The sequence below is a fragment of the Chiloscyllium plagiosum genome, chromosome 16, assembly GCF_004010195.1.
Source record: "Chiloscyllium plagiosum isolate BGI_BamShark_2017 chromosome 16, ASM401019v2, whole genome shotgun sequence".
Taxonomy (NCBI): domain Eukaryota; kingdom Metazoa; phylum Chordata; class Chondrichthyes; order Orectolobiformes; family Hemiscylliidae; genus Chiloscyllium; species Chiloscyllium plagiosum.
In genome coordinates this window covers 58,900,454-58,925,733 of record NC_057725.1, presented here as the reverse complement: position 1 = coordinate 58,925,733, position 25,280 = coordinate 58,900,454, and the positions used below count along the sequence as shown (strand labels likewise).

Sequence of the window (25,280 nt, the reverse complement as noted above, 5' to 3'; positions counted from 1 at the left end):
CATAGAACTGTGAATGAGATCTCATGCAGGAATAGTTTTAATATTAATATAAAGTATTAATTTTAAAAATCCAACCTACAAACAGCTACTTTATATTGTCTTGCATTGTGTTCCGACCTGCATACAAATAGACTTGTTAATGGAATCCAGAAGGGAACCCATTTACAATGTAGGGACTGCCTACACATTAACTATCGTGAAGAAAAAGTACTAGGGAAACTAATGAGGCTGGAGACAGATATGTCTCCTGGAGTTAATGGAATGAAAATTTTAAAAAGTAGCTACAGAAATTGTGGATGTACTGGTAGTAATCTTCCAAGATTCTGGAAAAGTGCCAGAGGAATGGAAAACTGGCAATATAACAGGGAAGGAAACAAAAAAGGTATCCATTGGTAAGGTTGCTTACCACCAGATTGTGGGATACTGCTTCTATTATAAAGAATGTAATAGCAGAGCATTAAAATTACATGATATAATCAAGCAGGATCAGTACAGCTTCATGAAAGGGAAATCATACCTGACAAATTTATTCAGATTCTTTGAGGAGGTAGCACACCAGATAAATGATGGGGAAGCAGTAGAGATACACATTTGAATTGCAAAAACGCAATTTGATAAGGAACCGTACAGTAAACAACTTAGAAGAGCCCATGGTGGCGGAGTTAGTATATTTGCATGGATGTAGAAAATCACAAGCATGCTGCACAAGTCACAGGCAATGACCATCTCCAACAAGAGAGAATCAAACCATCATCCCTTGGTACTCAATGGCACTACCATCACTGAATCCCCCATTATCAACAGTGAACAGAAACTTAGCTGAACAATTTCATAAATACAGTGACTCAATAAAAGACCAGGTCAGAGGTTGAGAACATGCAATAAGAAACTCACCTCCTGTCTTCCCACTGCCTGTCCACCAACTACAAGACTCAAATCAGCAGTGTGATAGAACGCGGTCCAGTTTTCTGAAAGAATGCAGCTCCAACTACACTCACGACTAAACATCATCCAAAATAAAGTGCAGTTACTACTGTCACCGCAGGTACAATTTGGAATAATGCATTCGAGAGTAGTAATATAGCAATTGGCCATGCCTCCGTTGACTGTACTTTCTAAGACCATGACCTCAACCGCGTGGCAGAAGGAGCACAGGAACACTACCACCTGCAGGTTCTTCTCCAAGCCACACATGATAATTTGGAACAATATCGCTGTCCCTTTACTGCTTATTGGTCAATCTTGGAACACCACTCCTAACAGTACAGTAGGTGCATCTACACCACATGAGTGGTAGCAGATCAGTGTGCCAGTTCAGCACCATTCTCTCCAGAGTAATGAAGAATGGTTAATATATGCTGGCCTTGCCAATATGAATAATAGAGATTGCAATAAGCAGGTGGGCTGTTTCTATCAAAATTAAAATCTCCGATCGCATCCATTCATTCTTTACTAGTGATGCGTCTAATTCCATTTATAAATTCGACCACTTTATTGCTACTGACAAGACCTATACAAACCTCCCAACATCTGTTCCTATTTTTTAGGTTCTATCATTTTGAATTGTAGTCAACGCCAGGAAACAGAGCAACTAATTCGTGCATAGCAACCTCTCAGAAACAGAAAAGTGCTAATGATCATATAAAATTGTTCACGAGATTGCCCGAAAGATTGATAGAGGACGCTGAAGAAAGCACCACTTCATCTCCTTTGGAATACTGATGACATGGTCGCGATTCTCTCCACCTAACAGATCAGATCGTCGAAGGTCTGTCCTAAATTAAAAATTAATTTTAAAAAAAAAAAGAGGAATGTTCAGGTTTTGGAATAAACAACACAGCAAAGGTTCTTTTTTTCTGGTTCTGAGGCTGATAGAGAAATTCTGCTGACTATCCTTAGAAAATCTAACCTGACAAAACTGCAAACATTTCTGCATTGATGCCTCATGAATATCTCATATTAATCTTCCAAATCATAACTGAGGCCTTTGTTTTCAAATGCCTTTGTGTGCAATTTGTATGCCAGTTGGATTAAACACCAGCACCAGATTAGACAAGGGAATACAAAGGCGGCCCAAAGTATTTACATGCCAAATCTTTCTACAGCCTATTTTCAAAGCCAGAGTCTGTTTCAAACAAGATTCACATTTTTCCCTTGGCTATTAAGCAATAAAAGTATTACCATCGCTGTTAATACTTTAGCAATTATTACACACTCCAGCAGAATTAATTGTTAAATTGAATGATTGCTACATTAATCCTTACTAAACAGCTTCAAATCAAGTTTACGATCAGCACTGGTTGAAGACTTGCTGCTGACATTCCTGGTGATAATATTGCATTGTCACATCCTAACTGCACATTGTGGATAATGAAGTTTCATGAACTTGAGACAACAATATGGCTGCACTGCTGTGTCTTCGGGCAATCTCCTGCAACTGGAACCCATCTCCACACACCATTAGCCAGCACAGCTATAAAACTCTGCATTAACAAGCCAATTACACGCAACATTAGAAACTGGACGTTTCAACAGCCTGCCTGAAACTGAATAATCAATCAAAGTAAGCAACAAAGTATTATGCCCAGCATTCCTCATCAGTCAAACAGCTTTCCCTATAATTTCGCATTTAGCGGTGTTCCAAATTCATAACATTTGACCGTTCCTTTTTAGTGATTTTTCCAGAAGAATCCAAGTCAATAAAGAAGGATGATCAGCAACAGGAGGGGGCTGAGAGGGGGCCTACTGCTGAATTAACTACTAAGACATCAAGACTCATTTACCAAACAGTCAAAAGCACCTCCAAATATCAGCACACCCTCTTGCTTAGCGTTAGAAACTTTCAATACCTTCAAAGCAATGGTCCAAAGGTTCTTCGGAGCCAACAAGACAAAAGGTTTTAAGTTCATACTCAGTGAACGTCACCCTGCTGTCCATGATTCATCACCCAAAGCCAAATGATCTGCCCACAGGGTGTGATCACAACTGCTGCTCTGTCCCTCCCTTCGGAAATCTCTCAAGCATCATGCCTTAGAGCAGCAAGTTCATCCAAGTAGAGGTCTCACTGCAAGCAGCTGTTAAAAAAAAAAAATTTTTAAACCCCCAGTGTGCAGAGACAAAAATCAGAAATCGCGGGAAAAAACTGGACTTCTAAAGAAGGGTAATTGCCCCAAAACGTCAACTCTGCTTTCCCTCCAAGGATGCGGCCGGACCTGGTGAGCTTTTCCCGTGATTTCTGATTTTTAGTAGGCGTAAAATAGTATTCATATTTTATTTCATCCATTTGTAATATCCCTGCAGCTTTGCAACTGAACATTTATTCCTAAAATAAATATCGATCTACAGCCAGTAGTAGAAGCATCTGTGGTGTCACAGTGTTCACTTTTGCTAAACAGATACAGGTCTATAGGCGCCTATAGGTATATACACACCTATATACTTCTCTTTACCATGTCTTTGTTCTCTAAAAACCCCTACGCCCAGTTTCTTTTCTCTTCCCTTGAACGCCACTTGTTCTATTCACATGCCATGCAAAGTACACTTCCTCCAAAGGATCCTAAATACACTCACTCCATTCATCACCCTGCCACTGCACCCTCTCCAGTCTCTCAGCTGCCATTCGGTGCCTACCTCGCAACTCTGATGAGCAAGTCAGCCTTAGTGGGAGACAGTGCAGTCCCCAAATCAGACTGCCTTTTAAACCCCAAGCCAGACATGCTAGTCCTCAGACACTGCCTTCCCCTTCAAACACCCTTTCAGACATCAGGACCATGCTTATCGAGGAGTGAAGGCAGTGCCCAGTGTTATGTCCAGAGGTCACGCCATCCTGATGTGCCGGCCTTCATTCTTAACCATCAACCAGCCTCGCCTCGGGCATGGTAAACAATATTCAGTTTTACAGAAGCAAAGTACTGCAGATGATGGAAATAGAGTCATAGCGTTATACAGCATTGAAAATATCCTTTGGCCCAACCAGTCCATGCTGATCACGTTCCCAAACTAAACTAGTCCCACCTGCTTGCACTTGTCCCATATCCCTCCAAACCTTTCCTATTCATGAACTTATCCAAAATGTCTTTTAACCATTGTAACTGTAACTGCATCTACCACTTCCCCGGCAGATCATTCCACACACTAACCACTGTGTTTAAAAAAAAAGTTGTCCTTCATGTCCTTTCTCCTCTCACCTTAAAAATAACCTCTACTCTAGGGAAAAGACCCTTGTCATTCACCTTATCTATGCTCCTCATAATTTTATAAACCTCTATAAAGGTCACTCCTCAACCTTCAATGCGCCAGTGAAAAACTTCAGAGCCTTTCCAGTCTATTTTTATATTTCAAATCCTCCATTTCCAGCAACATCACGATAAATCTGATGAAGAGTCATCTAGACTTGAAGTGTTAGTTTGCTGTCTCTCCATGAGTGCTGTCTGACTGCTCAGACCACCAGCATTTGTTGTTTTCAATACAGATTCCAGCATCCGCAGTAATTTGCTCTGAGTAAATCTTTTCTGAAGCCCCTCCAGTTTGATAATACCCTTCCTATAACAGATTAGATTAGATTTCCTACAGTATGGAAACAGGCCCTTCGGCCCAACAAGTCCACACCGACCCTCCGACTAACCCAGGGCGGAGCAACCCAACCAGATCTATTCGCTTACATTTACACCCGACTAGCGTACCTAACACTATAAGCAATTTAGCACAGCCAATTCACCTACCCTGCACATCTTTTGGACTGTGGGAGGAAACCAGAGCACCCAGAGGAAACCCACGCAGACACGGGGAGAATGTGCAAACTCCACACAGACAGTTCGCCCGAGGTGGGAATTGAACCCGGGTCCCTGGCGCTGTGAGGCTATACTGTATCTCGATATTGTTTTCTGATTTTCCCAATTCTTTCACAGTCTCAACTTCCGCACCCAAAACTAAGGCAAAAATTGACAGTTCCTAATTATCCTTCTCAAACACCAAGACATTTCTTCGACCCAAATTTTAAAATAAAATTGTCTGACTGCGCCCTTTTTAAATCTTCCCACTGTTGTTGCAGTTTAATTTCTGAATCCCAGTCTTTTTGAATTTGTAGTTTCTCCTGACTTTTCTGCGCTTGGCACACTTTTTCACTGGCTGTCTCTAAATTTGTTCTTTTCCAGCCTCAACACGTCGTGACGTCTTCTCGTTCAGAAGCCCCAGTTTAAAGAATCTCACTGGCTGTTTCACTGTCCCCTCAAACAGGGCGACCGAAACAGCACAGTGCTCCATAAGAGGCCTCACCAACGTCCTGTACAACCTCAACATAACGTGCCAACTCCTATACTCAAAGGTCTGAGCAATGAAAGCAAGCGTGCTAACCGCCTTCTGAACCATCCTGTCCATGTGGGATGCAAATTTCAAAGAATTATTGTACCTTAACCCCTAGCTTCTACAACACTACCCAGGGCCATACCATTATTTGTACAAGTCCTGACCTGGTCTGTATTACCAAAATGCAATGCCTCTATCTGAAACAAAAGCAAAAAGGAAATGTCAGAAAGATTCAGCGAGTCAGGCAACATCTGGGGTTGAGAAGCAGCAGTGGGTGATTTGGGCTAATGATAACAATTTTGCTTCACTTTTACAATACTGGGTGGGCAAGAAGGAAAATAATACGCTGAACACAGTGGTCCATTCAACCCCTGAAGCATTTTCTGCCAACAAAATTATATCATGGCTGAAGTGCACCTCAACTACTTTTGTTCCAAGATACAACCCAATGAAATTGTAGCAGAGTCTTGAATCCAAAAACCTGAGTTTTCAAGAAGCAAAGTTTTTTTTTTCCCCGCAAAGTTTCAGTCGCAAAGACAAAAAAGTTTTCACACAAGACCCTGAAGAATCCCGAAGCATCAACGCATCTTGCATTCAATACCAAGTCAGGCTGCACCGGTCTAGGGTGTTGGCAACTCTGCCAAAGGACTCCTAGATATAACTCCTAGAATACCATGGGCAACACAAGCCTAGCAGCACTGTACTTTCATATCATCTTGGTGCCAAGTTGGATGGAATTCAATACTGGCTATAGAAACTCTTCTGGCAACATAACGGAATCTTCAAATAAATTAATAATCAACTATTGATCCTCCCTGAAAGTATCCTCACCTTACTGAGCGGAATACATTAGTCACAGTTAATGTTCTCTCTATTTCCTCTTTGTTCCCAGCCTAGAATTGTTCCACAAATCACACGTGCACATCTTAAAAGAAATGCTGGTTGAAATGAATCTGGTGGCTTCCTGAATGGAGAGTTTCAGATTACAGTGCTGCAGCATTCAGCTTAGAGGATAAGTTGGTCACAATGGTAGTCACAGCTAACTATATAGATCACTGGCTGCTCCTCACACACTGGCTTCTCGATTGTTGGCCCAACGATCCCCTTGTCCTGCCCTCTCAATGAAGTACACCTGCACCAATGTGTGCCCCACTCCCGACAAAAATGAGGCTCTCCTACCAGCTTCCCCTCCACCATCCTTTCCCAATGAAGCACCGCCTTGCTCCCCAGTACCATCCTAAAGTACGCCTCACACCGCCCAACCCAAAATCCCCTGATAAAAGGAGTCCCCTTCTCAGGGTATACTTGATACCCTCAGCCTCCTGGAGCCTTCCTCAGAAAAACATATCACCGCGGGCACTCCATGTGGAATTTAGCCTGTTTGCAAGATTAGGCCCAAATAGAGGCAGCTTCATCACAGTCAGAGAGTCATACAGTACAGAAACGCCATCCATCTGAACATACTTTTTCCAAAACACCAGTGTTTGACATCCCATGGCAGAAGTTAGTTAGTGATTGGCTGACCCCAGAACATCAAACCAAACACCGTAATTTGTATGTCCTTCTGACCGTCGAATGAGAAGAGAGATGAAATACTCTAGGTTATTAATAGCATTAGAAATGACTCTGCTTCCCAGTTGGATTAAAAAAAAAACTGAACAAAGCCATGGGGAACTTGAAACGATGCGTCACCAGATATCAAAACTTCAAAGCCCCCCCCGGACTGCACCATTGCAGGATGTGATTTTTGCCTCCCCACGCCAAACAAGACCAGTTCATCGCATTAAAAGGAAAGGAGGAAATTCAGACTTTATTTAGCTTTAAAAAGAAAAAGGGTAAAAAAAGAGTTTTCACAGAAACAAGATCAAAGGTGATAATGCTTTAAGGGATCATTTCACAAGGGTGGCTTCGATTGGGAGAAACAAAAGAAAAACAAGTTTCAAATGATAAATCAATTAATACACATTTAATGTATTAGTCGACACAATCATGAGACCTGCTCTCACACAGAAATGGGTCTGAGGTATCACCCAAGTTGATTTATTGGATTGTCTGCTATGTTAGAATGGACAGTTTCAATACTGTTCAATGATGTTCTTACACATCTCTGGAGCAGATGGGACAGGAACCCAGGCCTCCTAGCCCAGAGATAGAGACACTATCACTGCACCACATGAGCCCCTCCCAGTGCTGGGGTAGTGTTGTCCAATACATCACGCAGAGGGTAGTGCATGTATGGAATGAGCTGCCAGAGTAAGTGGTAGAAGCTGGTACAATTACAGCATTTAATAAGTATCTGGATAGGTATATGAATAGGAAGAGTTTAGAGGGATACGGGCCAAGTGCTGACAAATGGGACTAGATTAGGTTAGGATATGTGGTCAGCATGGACGAGATGGACCGAAGGGTCTGTTTCCATGCTGTACGTCTCTATGACACTTTGATCTTCCTGCAAACATTGATACTGCCGAACAAGGAAAGTTTGGCTCGTCAGCCTGAGAGTGGTCTGTGATTTATCAGCAAATCTCAGGGTCCGAATCTATACCGAGGTAATTTCTGAATCAAGTTCACAGTTAGCATCAAATAACTGCCTTGTAACAGGAAGGAAAAGGCCAGGATTCATTTTGTTTGATTAACTCCTGTACGTAATTTATCTAAGCCAGAGAAGCTGGTGACCTTTGGAAACAGCCAGCATATCCTGCCAGACCATTCAGCTTCTCTCGATTCTGCCTCTGGTGAGGGGAGAGGTTGTAAAGGAGAGTCCTTCATGGTAACCTCAGCGAGTGTGAGAATTGAACCCATACTGTTGGTATCACTCTGCACTGCAAATTAACGATCCAAGCTAAGCCACCCCTAACTTGGGAGAATGCAAGCATTGCAATGTTTTTAATCATAGAATCCCTACAGTGTAGAAAGATGCCACTTGGCCCATCGAGTCTGCACTGACCATATAACTCAATATTGGAGTGGTGCTGGAAAAGCACAGCAGGTCAGGCAGCATCTGAGGAGCAGGAAAATCGACGTTTTGAGCAGCAGCCCTTCATCAGGATCTGACCCTATGACTAGCAACCCACCCAGACCCCATTCCCATAAACCCTCATTTCCCATGGCTAATCCATCTAGCCCACACATCTCTGGACACTATGGGGCAATTTAGCATAGCCAATCCATCTAACCTGCACATCTTTGGAGGAAACCAGAGCATCTGGGAGGAAACCCACACAGACACGGGGAAAAACATGCAAACCCTGCAGACAGTTACCCGATGCAGGAATCAAACCCAACTCCATGATTCGTAAGGCAGCACCGAATCACTGTGCTATCCACATTTAAACCCATATAGATACCAAAACCTGACTGAACATAGCCATGTCTGTGGCCATCCAACGATTCCCAATAAATTGGGCACCAACTCGTATTGCATGTTCTATCAAATAGATGCCCACTTTCTCAACTAAATGACAGGATAAATGCAGGACACCAGCTGGGGCGGATGCCAACCATTCGAATCCGAAGAACAACGCAGCCCTGAACGCCTCCGAATATTCTTTGCTTTTTTGTAAGCTTGAGTTGGTTTTGAAATCCAATTGGCTCTAGGCCTTCAGAAATCCAAACTGAGACATGAGATTTCTCCCAGGATGCAGAGTACATCCTTAGCCCCACTGATGATATGGTGATCCTCACATTCGGAAAGGAAGAAGGAGTTAAACTCTCGGAAACTGAAACAAAGTTCAGAGTGTTTGGCTCCTGCATCACCCTTTAACAGACCATGAAAATTCCACACATTAATGAAACAGTTTGTTCAAAGTAACAAACGACCAAAAACAAAACAACATATGGCAGCACTTCTGATGTGTAGATTGGATTCTTGATAACGCTGAAAAACAAAGTCGAAACTAATATCCATGGCAGCATTTTCTACTCCTTTTCGCTTTAAAGAGAAAACACTGTGCACGTGTGGTCTCAACCACAGCTGTGCCTGTCCAATTCACTGCAGAGAACATACACACACCTCAATATTAGATTTGATAATGGGTGAGCAATGGGGCAGTGCTTGCAGATTTGCAAGTTCCCCCAATTGAAAAAAGGGTTTATGAATCAGAGTTTTGATGGCGGCTATTCATTCCGTCATACCTGCACTAGTTCTATTACCTAATGTCAATCTCCTGCCTTTTCCCCCCCATATTCCTGTACACCATTACTATCCAAATAATCATTCAATGCCCTCTTGAACGCCTTAATTATCGAGTCATAGAGTTGTACAGCACGGAAACAGACCCTTCAGTCGAAGTCGTCCATGCCAATTAAGATATCTTAAATGGATCTAGTTTGCCAGCATTTTGCCCATATCCCTCTAAACCCTTTCTATCAATCGACACATCGAGATGCCTTTTAAATGTTGCAATTGTACCAGCCTCCACCACTTCCTCTGACAGTGCATTCCACACATGCACCACCCTCTGAGGGAAAAAGTTGACCCTTATGTCCCTTTTAAGTCTCCCCCCCCCCCACCTTAAACCTATGCCCTCTAGTTCTGGACTCTCTTCCCCTGGGGAAATGAATCTTGACTATTCACCCTATCCATGCCCCTCATGATTTTATAAACCACATAAAAGGTCAGCCCTCAAGCCTCCAAAGCTCCATGGAAAACATCTCCAGCCTATTCAGCCTCTCCCTATAGTTCAAACCTTTCAACTCTGGCAGCATCCTTGTAAGATTTTTCTGCACCATTTCAATTTTAACATCTTTCTTATAGCACAGAGATCAAATTGAACCTGCCTCCACTACATTCCCAAGCAGTGCATTTGTTATAGACTGGACCAGACCCATACCCCAAAAAAAGAATTGTAAGGAAATTGCATAGACCCTAACTTTTATACTCATTTAAAGACAAGTGTAAGGTGCTGTGTTCCAGATGTGATTTGATTGGTCCCTCACTAGGCTTTAATCAAAACATGCTTTATTCTTACAACACAGTTAAAATACAAATAAAATGGCATAACCTTAACTCAATTGAAAGACTTAACAAAGATGGTGTATTACTTAACTACTAAACATCAACTGTTCCAAGATAGGCAGCACCCCATAAGCACGCTCTTGGCAAGGGAAATTAGCAAAACAGTTAGAATTCTCATGTGCTGTCACTCTCCAATCCAGCAGATCAAAATAATGAAAGAAACAGTCTTCCTCTTTGTATTTCTAAGGGAAAGCTTGCACTCTAAGCCTTCACTCCAGCAGCCAGGATACTCAAGCTTTTAGCAAAGTGTTTAGCAGAAATCTTCTCACTAACTGAAAGCAAAATCAAATGTCCATTGGTTCTGTGAGCCTGACCCCACCCACTCATTCTCCTTTTATCTATTTTTGAAAAAAAAACTTCCAAGCTGTTTGTCAAATGCCTGTCTGAAGCAGATATTCCATTCCCACCGTGCTGTAAGAGAAACACCACTTCCAAAGACACAGCACCAGCACATATCCCATACTCTCATGACTCACTGTATGAAAAGGTTTTGAAATAAGGAGCGGAAGTGGGAGTCTGAATCTCCCCATTTGGTCCAAGTAGTTCAAGGGGTTGCTTAATGTTGGCCAGACAAGTCTCATTTGAAAGATTAACATCTCTGATCTTTGAACTTTCGACAAAACCTCCTGGCTCAGAGCGACGGGCAACTAAAATAACGGGACACGAAAACACTGCTCTTTCTCCCTCCTTCACAAGGAGGGAACAGTCGAGCACCACAGCAGCACATGGCAATGTCATTATTGCTTTAAAGGAAAATGACCATTGCCCTCTAACACTGAGCTTTTCTACGCTGAAGGTCATGGACACAGACTGTGAAAACACCCAAGTGAACCACCCCCATCTTCGTCACCGGATTAAATACAGGACGAGCTGGGAAACCCTGGGGTTGAAGTAAATTGAGGGAAGCTTATCTTGATCTCTTGCACCCCAATCTTCCACGACCATGCCTGGTTCCCCAGCGGAGAGTTCAGCAGAATATAGTCTGCTTAAGAGAGTTGTGCATGCACATAGCTGAAGTCAACCCCATGATATTCTCTGCACAGCAGAAACTGGCAACTCAACAGCATATGGCAGCCTTGGCCACCAGCCCAAACCTCCACACTTGGTGCCCTGGCGCACTGTCACATGGAGCGAAACAAAGCTATTTTACAAGGTCATTTCTAAAATATCCTGATTAAGAAACTGTGATAATTTCCGCAAACAACATACTCGACAAGAGTCCCACCTGTCCTTGGTGTTTTATTTTTAGTCACTACATATCAAATTACTCATGCAACGACCATCGAACACAAGGGGGGGGGGTCCATTCTTTTAATTTCCGCGTGCCACTTAGGTCCATTCCATACGTCAATCATTGAGGGGCCATAGGTATTCCCACCATGATTCAGAATTTCTCAGTTGTGAAAAGAACGAATTTGATGCAAACAACTATAATGTTTTGGGCAGACAGCATCCCAGGTAGACAAAGCACAATGTCTGTTTCTAGTGACAAGGTAGTTCGAGTGCAGTTACTTTGCATCAACACCAAAAACAACCAAGGATTAGCAGCAGCTCCCAGTTCAGATGGAAATACAGCATCTCATTTACTTACATCTCTTTCAGGTCTACAAAGAGCAACTTTGAATCTGGCTTTTTAAAAAAAAAGAATAATGTGGAAACCTTGGACATGGGGGAAGGAGCAGTAGTGATAACGTCACTGGACGCATTATCCAGAGACCAGAGCTGAGGACATGGGATCAAATCTAACCAAAGCAACTGGCAGAATTTAAATTCAATCAATAAACCTGGCTTTGAAAGCAAGTCTCAGAAATGACGATCATTGCCATTGATTGTTGTGAAAATACGTGTCCTTTAGGAAAGGAAGGGTCTCTGGATTCGCAGCTTTTGGTTGGGGTCTTAACTGCTCTACGCATTAGCTTACTAGGCCTCTCCAAAGGCCAATTAGGGATGGGCAGCAAGTGATGGCCATATTACTCAGCACTGCCCACACCCTGTGAAAGAATTAACAAAAAAAAAAAGAGGAACTGCCAAGTGAGACAACAGCCTAGAAACGGAGAACTCAAGCTCCGAAAAGGCCAGAGTGGGACCTTTTTAAAAATCAAATAAATGGCTTGCCAAAGGGAACCAATGCACATTCCTCATTTTGGCAACGGCACACAAACATGCGACTTGTTTTGCTGACTGTTCAGAAGCAAAACAGCTCACAAACTAACCAGCAGCACGTCGAGCAGCAAGCCAGTGTCGGACAGGCTGCTTAAAAAGCTCATCCTTGAAATGCTTGCTTTGCTGCCACGATGGAACATAACAAGCTCAAATGCACAAGGTGACATTCCTCTTTCCAGATTCAAGATTTGAAGGTGAGATTAGATTAGATTCCCTACAATGTGGAAATAGGCCCTTCGGCCCAACCAGTCCACATCGACCCTCCGAAGAGTAACCCACACAGACCCATTCCCCTCTGACTAATGCACCTAACACTGTCGGCAATTTACCATGGCCAATTCACCTGACCTGCACATCTTTAGATTAGATTACTTACAGTGTGGAAACAGGCCCTTCGGCCCAACAAGTCCACACTGACTCTCCAAAGAGCAACCCACCCAGACCCATTCCCCTACATTTACCCCTTACCTAACATTACAGGCAATTTAGCTTGGCCAATTCACCTAACCTGCACATCTTTGGACTGTGGGAAGATACCAGAACACCAGGAGGAAACCCACGCAGACACGGGGAGAATGTCTGTGTGGAGTTTGCACAGTCTGGTGCTGGGACCCTAGTGCTGTGAGGCAGCAGTGCTAACCACTGAGCCACCGTGCCGTCCCTGCCGAAGGTGCTGCCAGAAGAACATTGAAAGAGGCTGAGGCTTGGAATTCGGTCCGGATCGCTTGGGAGTTGGCTGTTTTCCAGTCCCACAATCCCATACAAGGTCGGAAGAAAATGCAGGCAAGTGAAATGGATGATCAGAGGACCTCTCTCATCAGAGAGAAAGAGAGAGGTCAGTTTAACCCAGAGGTCACCACGACTCAGGTGAGATCGAGAAGCCGAGGCCATCAACTGCTATGGGACTTGACCTCGCAATGTGGAGTCACTCTTCATCCAGAGCTCCCCAGCTACCCCACCAACTGAGCTAACCAAACTCTGTGAAAAATAACACAACAGGGATAAGTAGTCTCCTGGTACCTCTACCTGCCTCTTAAGCTACATTCGTTCAAAGATCTTAGTCATCAATTTAAGATTTATCCAACACGGTTGCTTCCAGCAGTTTTTTTCCAAACTTCCTGGCCTAGCAAGAAAGAGATCCATAAAAAACAAAGTGTGAGGTCTTGAAGATTAAATGTGGTTGATTGCAATACAGCTATGTCACAATGTCCCCAGCTTCTCTGCACCACAATAAACTGTGCTCTTCTAGTGGTATGAATTTAGTCCCACGTGTTCTTTCATAGCACAACGTCCCTACTCAAAATGGCTTCATCATTGCACGAGTGACAGAATAATCATCAAATACACTGTATAACAGAAACATTCCCTCAGCGTTGAGACAGAGAGAGTAAAGCAACATTGAGATTTTCCTATTGTGTGACATTTGCTTTCTTTCAGTATTGTATTCATCAGCTCTCCTGTGAATCAAATTTTGGCTAAAACTTTTATGGTCAACTACAAATTTGCTGAGATGAAACGTGTTGGAAAGTGAGCAGAAAATATTGTTATTTTTCTAAAATACATCGGCACCATCTTTAAAATTATTCTGGATCGCGATTCTTAAAAGAAAAGTTACTTTTAGGGAACTATTTGAGGGGATCTGTTCCTTTTGCCAGCACCGCACTCTAATTAAATCAATGGGAGGAGGTGTCAGAGAGCTGAAGAGATCACTGGCTCACCTCTCTTTGCTCCCTTTCAGATTGGAGTTATCAGCCTCTCCCAGTCTGAAGTCAAAAAGTAAAACAAAAAAAGTGTGGAGAGAGGCAAACAGGAGGGTGAACCCACATCCGAGCCCTCTGTGGATTTGCACCTCACTGTACCACAAAGGCTGCTTCACTACCAGACTTCCTGTGGCAAGACCCTGCCCAAACGGTCCGGCAGTTTAGTCGGAATCTAGAGCAGTCCGTGTACACAAACACTTGTAATTATAAAAAAGGTGCTGGCGCTCAGTAGCCACCTTCCTAATTACATTAGCCTACAAATGGTTAACGAGAGCAATAGTGGATGCAAATCCTGCGATACCTCACTAACTATCTCAGAATACGTGTCATATGGTGAAGGAAATCATAGAATCACAGAATCCCTACGGTATGGAAGCAGGCCATTTGATCCACATCCACCCTCTGAATAGCATCCCACCCAGACCCACCCCATCTTTATATCCCTACAATTCCCATGGCTAATCCCCCAATCTGCAATTCCCAAACACTCTGGGAAAGGGGTACGTAAAGAATATTTCTTGTAAGCCCCATCTACCATTCAGAAATGTCGACAAGGGAACCCACATACAAGATGAGCTCTTGTAACTTCATACAAGACAGGGCCTTTGTTTAAAGCCTCATCAAAATCTGTCCAGGAACTATGCTCAAGTACCTCCTGACTCAGAGGCAAAAGCACTGATTCAAAGCTGCCAGTCTCAAACAAGAGGTTCAACACTGGCATTCATATATTTGTCCTAGCTAACATTTTCTCCATGTTATCTATAATTTTTACCAGTACATTCGCATCAGTTACTACTTTGTTCACCTCTCCAGCTCTCCGATTATTTACTTGGCCTCAGTTGGGGTATTGTGTTCAGTTCTGGGCGCAACACTTCAAGGAGGTTGTAGAGAGTGTGTGGAAAACCTTTACCAGAATGGCTTCAGAAACGTCCGTGTGAGGACAATTGGGGTCGTCACCCTTGGAGCAGAAGGCTGAGGGGTGATCTAGCTTTCAAATTCACGACTGGCCTGGACACAGTAGAAAGAGGGAAACCGTCCCCATTTTTAATAAGAACCAGAGGGCACAGTTTTGCAAAATAAACAAATCCTGAAAAAGCGTGGTGGAAGCAGGTTCAATTGAGTGTATTTGAGGATTTGCATAGAAACAATGCTCAGGGAAAATGGCACTGAGTCATATTGTTCAGAGAGCTGGTGCAGACATGATGGGACAAATGGCCTTTTGTTGCACTGTAACTATTCAGTGATATGCCAGCTTTCACAACCTCAGATCATCCTGAGCTTACAGCCAGGAGGTACTTTTGCAACGTAGTCGTGGTCACTATAAATTGTACAAGGCCGTAAAGTAACTTGTATAAAGTAGCTGTTACATGCGCGGTATTTGAGAAACAGAGGCTGGAACCATCAATTTCTTGATAAAATGAAAACATTGTAAAGACGTGCTCAGATTCTGATCCTGCCCTGCCAGAGCATGGCCTCTTTTCAAAAGGGAGAAGGACGATCGATCACAAGGTAACACATTACCAGCTAGCGTCAGTGCAAAACTAATAACAATCTGCAACAGTTGCCCTCCAGCCTCTGTCTTTGTGAATACACGTCATCCCACCAACTATCCTGTGACTGAAAATAGAAAAACCACTTAGAAACTGGTGCACCCTAAACCTCTGAATCCACCAGAATCGACACTGGCTTATTTCTTTCCTCTCAGAGACGCAAGCAGGAAAACCTCTGATCGGAAATATTTGAAGGCCCGATCTCAGAAATCCACATCACAAACTATGGTTTCAGGAATGTTCTGGTGGCAATATCCCTTTCTATTTAAAACAAAAATCCAAATAGAATGCAGCCGATGTTGACTGTTATCATCAAGTACACACTGTTAGCAAAGCAATGCAGGGTAATCAGTATGATATTCATACAGTAACAGTTCATCTTTATTCCTGGAACTGCCTGAATACCAGCACAGTTTTAAAAGGCCTGAAAGTTCTGGTACTGCACAGGGGGCACACAATTCTGGACCGAGCCCACAAATCGATGCAGAGCAGACCTCTTCCTTCAACGATCATCTGCTAACGTGTCTCATGGAAGTCAACACTTAAACCAATCCCAGCAGCTCTCCCTTTCTCTCATCTTCTCCCCTCTTCTAACTCACCCTCCACAAGCACCTCTTTCTATATCATTCCAATCCCTGACTTCCAACCCGCCTTTGTTCATCATCAGATTAGCACACTGTTCCAACAATGATCATTATGCTTTCCCCTTTGTGACAAGGCTCTCATTAAGATGCCAAAACCAAGTATTTTTGTCTTTACATTCCACAGAGGGTACATTACAGCCTGCTGTCAGACATATACTAGTTGTTTGCTGCCATAGTGTTCATGTCACAGATTAGTGTTTTGGAACAGCTCAACGGATGTCCTGGGAAGGAGGAAAGCTATTTTATACAGTGACAAGAATCCTGTGACAGTGTAACCATCTCTCAGTGAAGAGAAATGCAGGGTTTTAAAAGCATTCTACAGTAGCAACATTTCTAATAAACTCGCAAAACCATCTTGGGCAATGTCTGAATAAAGGTCATGCAGTCGATCTAGGGCCATTTGTAGCGAACGACTTGGCTCTAGTATTCAACACACAAGAGAGAGGTATTCCGAGCTTCTGTGGCCATCAGCAAAGAAGACACTTCTTTGCTATTTTGACATTTTTTGTGAAGGTTGTAATTAATGTGAATGAAATATCTTGTAGCCAGTTCTTGAAAGAATCCCAGCATTCATTGGATTTACAGGATAGTGGGCACATTTCTCATGTTCCCATATCTCTCATTTGTACAATTTATACAGATGTCTAAATCTAACTTCTTCCTTAACTAACTTGGCCAACCATCTTCAACTCCTCCATTACGTCTAGGCCTTAGCTGGAAAGGGTTCCACAACATTCAGATTACCCCAAGCTTCAAGAATGGAAGGATCCATTGAGCCGGATTTAGCCTCAATGCCTCTTCATTATTACCAGACATTCTTAGAGTTCAGCAACTCAACAGGACCAACATCATCTCTATCAGTACAGAGGGGAGACTGGGTTCACCTGTAGATTACCTCCCGTTATCTTAGGCTCTTGGTCAGAGCTTTCCCTCAGTCAGAAATCACAGGTTCAAGTTCTGCTCCAGATCCTGGGGCCTAATTTCCAGGCTAACACTCCATTGCAACCCTGCGAGTGAACTACACTGCTGGAAGTTCCAATCCTTGATCAAATCACAATAGCCACCTCAGATGGAATTAAAAAAAATTCCATGCTACTATTTGAAGAACATCCAGTCACTAGCTGGAAAGCACTGTGGAACATTCTGAGACTACGTAAGGTGCTACACAAACAGTGATGTTTTTTTCAATATAAACTCCTCAAAGTCTCTTCACCATCTCTGTTAATGCTTTGGAAATTGTACGCAGAACCGTCACACTAAATTACTTATAACTCATAGCACTTTATATGAAAACCACATTTCAAAATTGGTCTCCTAAAACACAGTTAATGATAGAGTTCACGATGTGATAGAGCTAACCGAAATGCCTTGACATTCTTGTAACACCGAGAGTTAAACCAACAATACAATTACTCACTACAATATATGCTCCTTGTTGCTATACTTGCTTCTCCTTTTTTTTTAAAAAAGATACACTAATTTCCCAATGTCACATTCAAGATGAATTACAAAATTGCTCAGTTACATGAAAGCATTTACACGAAGCCAGAGGCATTTCATATTGATGTAGCTGGTGCCTTTAGTCTCAGTAACTTGCTATCAGTCAGAGCATCCTACATGTGGTGCCAGCAACAGATTATTAATATATTAACGCCTACACTGCAGGAAGGCTGAATTCTTTACTCTATTCTCAGCTAACTGCTCAAATTGGATCAACGGTTGGGGTGCTACATTTAGATTAGCCTTTTGCAGTGAACAGCTTTCAACCAGCTCAGTGTTGTCAATAGCGTGGACCTGATTTCAGGGGTGATACATAGCGACGCAACCAATATTAAGGAGCCAAACCCACAGGTTCAACAATGTCACACTATGGATTATCATGTGAACTTTGACACTTCAGATTTGGGTGGGTGAAAGAGAAAAATCAGCCAGGGATCCTCTCTTGTTAGAAAGCAGACCAGTATGGACATCAGTTAACAGTTGTCTTCAGTCAAGAGTCACTCAGATGAGGTATTGCTGAAGCCTTCAAAAAGGGGGGAACAGAGAAAAAAAAAGGAACAATGACTCAGCAAGTCACAATGAAGGTTTGGCCTAAAAGGTTGATGGAAGTAGATTCATTCATAACTCACAAAAGGAAATTGCATATAGGCAGGAAAAGGAAACACTTGCAGAGCCCTGTGGAAAGGGCAGGAATTCAGTACCTTGGAGTCTGCACTGACAGAGGCAGCCATTCTGTATCGTACTCTCTTACAAGCTGCATTGATGTAACAACTTCTAATACACAAACAAAATGTTCCAAGGTGCTTCGGTGGCCCAGCTCAGATCGGAAGACAGCCAAAGAATCAGACACGGGGTGATCTAACAAAGGGTTCGGGAAGAAGAGGGAAGGTCAGGGAGGTTGGGAGATTTAGGGAGAGAAGACAACAATCCATACGGTCACACAGCAGTTGTCACGACCATCAAGCTCCTCAAAGTGCTTTACAGATGAGTAAATACCTTGCAAAGTGCAATCACAATTGCAATGTAACGAGCACAGCACCGAGTTAAGGACAGCAAAGCACCTCAAATAGCAATGCGGTAATGACCAGATGATCGGCCTTTTGTGACAGCGTTTGAAGAATATCTGTAAGGATAACTTCCCTACACCCCTTTCAAAATAGTGTCACCGGATCTTTTACAACTGTCGAGCAGGTTTAACATCTCTTGTGAAAGATGGCACCTCCAGGTAGGCCGCATTCTCTCAGTAATCGGCCTAGTTTTTCGTGCAACAGCCCAGAGCAGGATTTAATCCAGGAAACTTCCATCTTAAAAGGTGGGAGTATTATCGGACAGAAATTTCTAAGAATGTGACCTAGCTGGAGTCAGGGAGAAAGAAAGGTTAGAGAAAGGATGCCATTTGTAAACTAGAGAGAAGAATGGCAAATTTTATTTTTGGGGAACACAAATCCAACGTATCAATAAAGACAGCAGGCATGGGGGAACAGGAGTTTGGACAGGATATTAATGACATCTCAGATATCACATGACAGTGTGCTATACACAAAGCTTTTTATAGTTGACTGTAACAGGAGTTAATCATTCTCTTGAACAGGGCTTAGCCCAGCTTACTCTCATCAGCAATTATTTTAGACCAACTCATTTGGGACATCTATTTTCCAATCAGTTTATATCCCCCATCACAGCTACAATTCATCTGTCCAAGAGGACAGCTACCCATTTCAAGCCATTCTCATTTACAACCTCCACCAGCCTTCCAGGACTGCGAGCTTTCGTATTTTCTGTCCTGACCACCAGGTAGTGCTCCATTACTCCACCTCACTCGGAAGCAGATCAGATCAGACACAGCTCCAAGCAGCACTTGGGAAAGCAATGAGAGCTCCCATCCAAATCCGGATCATCAATCGAACATAACAGGCAGACACGCCAACAGCCAGTGGCACTTCGATTAAGCCTCACGCAAACCTCTGAGTGATCACTTTGAGAGAAGGAATACCAGCCACTTAGCAAGAGAGAAGGGACAACAACTGAAGCTAAGCTGCCCTCCCATTTGTCCAGATGTTCCTTTCCACCACTATATGAGCCCAGGTGTGCTGCAAGAAACAGTGTTTCCTCCAGGTTAGACGAGCTCCCCTTCAGGAAAGCAGGCTGCAGTATCACAGATATTGGATACGGACCATAGCAACGAACATGCAATCAGCAACTTCACCACCCTGCGCCCTCCCAAGGACAATGGAAAAATTGGTAGCTGATCAGAGTTCTGGTCTTCTCCAATCATCTACTTAAATCCTCTGTTCTGCATGGATGACTCCTCCTCCAGCATCATCACCACCAAACAGAAGTAACTATATTCAGTCCCTTTTTATAGCAGCGCCACTGACTGGGGGCCTCAGGGTGCCCCTGGCTCTTCACACCCTCAGTATTCTATGTCTCAGGGATCCATCCCAATCTCCAGCCCATCACGTTGCTGAAACCCTCAGCTAAATCGATGTCAGCGTGAACATTCCACTGCTTCCCCCTGCCTAGCTCATCAGCGCACCCAGACTTGAGAAACGTCAACTCACCCAAATATCTGGTTTGCATCATACATCAGGTCCTGCTTAACCAGCTGGGGCCAATGTGGAGTTTTGCCAACCTCTCCCTCCTTCCCCCCCACTCTCAAATCCCACTCTCAGTGCCCAAATTCTTGAATGGCATCAATCCTCCCAACCTGTAACCTCCTCCATTCCTATATACACCTCACCCTCCATTCTTCCAACAGCCCGTGTCTCCACTACACTCTTTGCCCACAATTGTAAACACCACGCAATAGCCCCAGGATCTGGAATCCTGGTCCTTGAATCTTTCTCCTCTTTTAAAGACTGGTCTCCAAAGAAACTTTTGCCCCTCTTCTCTTAGATACTGATTTTTTATTTTATTTTGTGTTATACCTCCAAGGTGTGCCTTCCTGGAAACACAGAACTGCCATCATTTATGGGGTACAGTGCTCCAAATTTACAACTAAAAAGCTTCTAAACCCCTAACAGGTTATCCTATCTTTCTTTCTCAGCCTTTTGAAGCACACTGGCAGGCCAAAGGAGATAAAATAAAGCAGGCATGACTGAGTACCACGGATGGAAATGTGTTGCTGGAAAAGCGCAGCAGGTCAGGCAGCATCTAGGGAACAGGAGAATCGACGTTTCGGGCATTAGCCCTTCTTCAGGAGTACCACGGAGAATAACAACAACAAAACAGACCAAAATCATCACAACAGGGCTTTCTGTCCCTTGCATTATCTGATGGTTGTTGCAAGGAGAGAGACAAGCTATGTGCTGAGACTGTGTACGTATGAAAATCAGGGGAAGTCCCCGCGCACTCCTCTCTACCACAACCAGCCTCCGAGTCATTCTAAAGACCTAGCAGTTCAAAGCTTGAAACTGCAACGTGCCATTTGCTCCGGCAAGAAAGATTCGCCAGCAAGTCATTTTTTTAAAAATTTAGAACGAGGACAGTTTAATTGAAGGATGTTCGCAAGCAGCCCTAGTGAATGGAATTGCTGACTGAGGTACTGGCAATGTCGCCTTGCTCTCCCCAAACCAGTTTAGTTGGCCACTCTCCACAGGAGGTGCCAGCTCAGCCCTGTATACAGGCTGGACCAAAAAGGGGCAACTCAGAGAGAGACAGAGTTTTTCCTTGCTCACAGTTCTAACAACCAATCCCATTATTAGGGACAGAATGTAAATTCAGTCATACACATGAGCCAACAGTACAGGACCACTTAAAGCTCATGAACAACATTCAAACTCTTTGCCTTGTAGAGATAGTCATACTCCACCTGGTCATGTATCACCAACATATCCCCTCTTAAACCAATTCCAACTACTAACAGCAGCTTACTGTTACAACAGAACAAGGGATGTTCTGGGTAATGTGGCACTGTGGCAAGGCTGGCATTTACTGCGCATCCATAACTGCTTTTAAGAAAGGGGTGGCCAGTCGTCTTTCTTGAACAGTTTCGGGTAACTAAAGTCTCCACAGGTGCTTTTAGGTCAGGGGTCCCAGAAACAATGAAGGAATGACAATATATGACAATGTGAGACTTAGAACAGGAGCTGGCAATGAAGGCACTCCCAGCTACTCCCTTGTCCTTCCAAGTGGTTGGGACCATGGGTTTGGGAGGTACTGCCAAGCAGGAATCATTCCATCTGGTTATGCAGGCAGAATTCTGGGGCTCTCGCCCTCTGAACTAGAGGAAAACCAAGAATATTTATTTGACACCAAAACCTGTGATATAAATTCTTAGGCCAGCCATGTTTCTGAACAATGGCATCTCCATGATGCCAGTCACTGAAAAACCATAATGTTCCAATGAGGATTTGTTCAGCCTGATCTGTACCTCTCTTAAAAGATTATTCTCACTAGGTATTCTTTAAGTTCAAGGACAGCTGTGAAGTGGGGAAGAATTCAGAAGCATGACACAGCACAGGAAATCATCTACCTTAAAGCCAAGACAATTACACACCTGGCCTCAGTATTAACCAGTCTATTTCTGGCTCATTGTTGCTCATGATGGAATTACATTTTCAATAACAACAAACCCAGGCCTAAAATTACTGAAAAACCACCACTACAAAAATCCTGAGGAGTAGGTAATTCTTTCTTAAAGGCTAGTGATGTAGTTGTAGCACTGTATTCCTGCATCGCTTCCTATCACAACAGAGAGAAAACTGGACCCGCTATATAAGTATAGGTCAGAGGCTAGGGATACTGCAGCAAGTAACTCAACCCCTGACTGCCCAAAGGCTGTCCGCCTGGGCTACGAGGCACAAGTCAGGAAAACTCTCTCTTTGCCTGAGTGAGGGCAGCTTTGACAAGAGATACCCGAAACAGGACTCTAAACCCACCCACCTAGTGCTACGCTCACTCGTTCCACCAGAGGCAACTGCGTCCACAGGATTCACTGCAGCAACTCACCAAGGCTGCTCTAACCAGCACCCTCCAAACCCACGGTACCTACCACCTCGACAGAGAAGGGCAGAGGATGCATGGGAGTCCCACCCACCAGCTGCAAGTTGTCCTTTAAAGTCATGTACCATCCTGTGTTGGAACCATATCCCCATTTTACCTGGGTCAGAATTCCAGACTTCTCTATATTACTCCAACTTTATCTTGGTGACAACTCGGAAGAGCTTCACGTGCAGCTGAAACGAGGCAACTCAGCAGGGACAGTTAGAGTTACTTATTTTAAACAAGAAAGCAACTAAACTATTCGGTCAAAAATTATCTTGAAACGTACACCTTGGCTGCTCCTTGAACAATTTCAGAATAATCCGTGCTCCGAGAGTGTAGCTGACGGTGCCAACTTCGCACCAGTACACAGTGAGATCAGAAATGGCCTCACACTCATTTCTCAAAAGTGACACAATGGAAAACCACACTCAGCTGGACGGGAAATATCTACCATGCAGTGCTTTTAAAAAAGCATTTTCTTACAAGGGTTTACTTTAAAAAGTATTAATTTCCAGTTAATTGAATGATTGGTAGCTCATTCAATGATACGTTAGCATCCCACTTATTAAAATCCAGAAATTCATAGTCCCACTCAGTCTGATAGCAAAAGGCAGTTGCCGAGGCAATAAACTTAAAGAGGTGAATTCTATTCACTGTTCTTGTTACTGAAGGAATGTTGCCACACTTGAGAAAGAGATGCAAACATAAAATATGTTCAGCACTTTACCAGGCCGGGACCTGACATGGACACAGCACTGCACCAGGCCCAGGCCCAGGCCCCGTGCGGACGCAGCGCTGCACCAGGCCCAGGCCCCGTGCGGACACCGCGCTGCACCAGGCCCAGGCCCCATGTGGACACAGGGCAGACCATGGGCCCCTCAATACATCAGTTTTAAATAAAGAAGCATCAGCCAAACTGAAACCAAAGTATGAACCTGATGCATTGACATCCTTTGGAACACTGGAGCACCACTGACTCCACGACTGCATTCTGCAGCCACGGGTGTGGACTGAGGATGTGCTCCATGGTAAGCACTGGCACACTGCATCTTCTCTGACTTTGCCTGGGCTATTCACAATCAAACAGCTAAAAATGGAACAGTAGTTCACAATCCGGTAGCAATTTTACCAGAGATGATTTTTTTATTCACTACACCCCACACTTCCCCACTCTCCCTAGCAGCTTGTCATGTTCTAACAACAATTCACAAATGGGCAACTCTGATGCAGTTGTTCTTGTGAGTGCCTGGTACATAGCCTGTCAGCAGGGGACTGGCAAGATGCGTTTCCAGATCTGGTATAAAGAGCAGTGATCCTGGACAGATCATTCACACTATCTTTCTGTAGCCCGTTAGCACCAAAATCAACATAACACCAGGCTCAGTGCCTACAGACAACACGAAAGGATTGCACCACATGTGCACACTGCACCCACGAAGGAAATTATGTGGGTGTTTTGTTAGCAGTCATAACTCACCACATTACACATCCAGGCACATACAGATTTCCTCACTGTGACTTATATCAAGGGTTCAGATTTGCACATGGTGACAGATGAGGGTGCACACACTACAGCATATATGTACTTAGCTGCAAGATAACAGCAAGCCCAGGCTACATGGACGTGACATGAATTGCAACAAGGAAAATATTACCAAGCTTTAGTTCCCCACTAATTTAGCATCTCCAAGGGCAATAAGAGTAAATATGGGTGTGAAAGAGACAGGGCACTGACAACGGATGCTGGGAGGGAGAGAGAAAGACTGGGAAAGGGAAACAGAGACTTGGAGTGAGGTAGCAAGAGAGACTGGGGGTGAGGAAGAGAGAGACTGGGAGTAATTAGGGGAGGAAGTGTGGACAGAGAAGAGAAAGAGACACACTCAAACTGGGAGTGAGGGAGAGACTGGGAGTGTTTGTGTGACAAGACCGAGGAATTGAGTGCAACTGTAATGGGGCCTGTGATATCGAGGGTCGCAGCAGTGAGTTGGTAAACCCCAGTTAGTTAGGCAGAGCTGGTGAGAGAGTCCCATCCTGAGTGTGCCCGAGGGTGGTCCACTGAACCACCTAGCAATCAGGCAATGGTGGGTGACTTGTCAGACCTGTGAAATTGTGATAGCAACTGTGTACAGATCGCAAAAGATGCTGCAAGAAACTGTGTGAGAGAGAGAATGATTTTACGTTTGAGACTGAGAGATACTCTAAGAGTAACTGTGTGAGAGACAGACACCAAGAATGAGAGTCAGAGACAGTGAGACAGACAGACAGACACAGAGAGAGAGAGACAGTAAGACAGACGGTGAGACAGAGACAGTAAGACAAATAGTGAGAGACTGAAAGAGAAAAAGATTGAGAGCAA

General features: G+C 43.7%; 1 protein-coding gene across 1 annotated transcript in view; it reads right to left on the bottom strand.

Moving 5' to 3' along the window:
• Positions 1-25,280, bottom strand: part of LOC122558107 (barley B recombinant-like protein A) — a 118,639-nt gene that overhangs the window by 92,498 nt on the left and 861 nt on the right. The window lies entirely within an intron of this gene.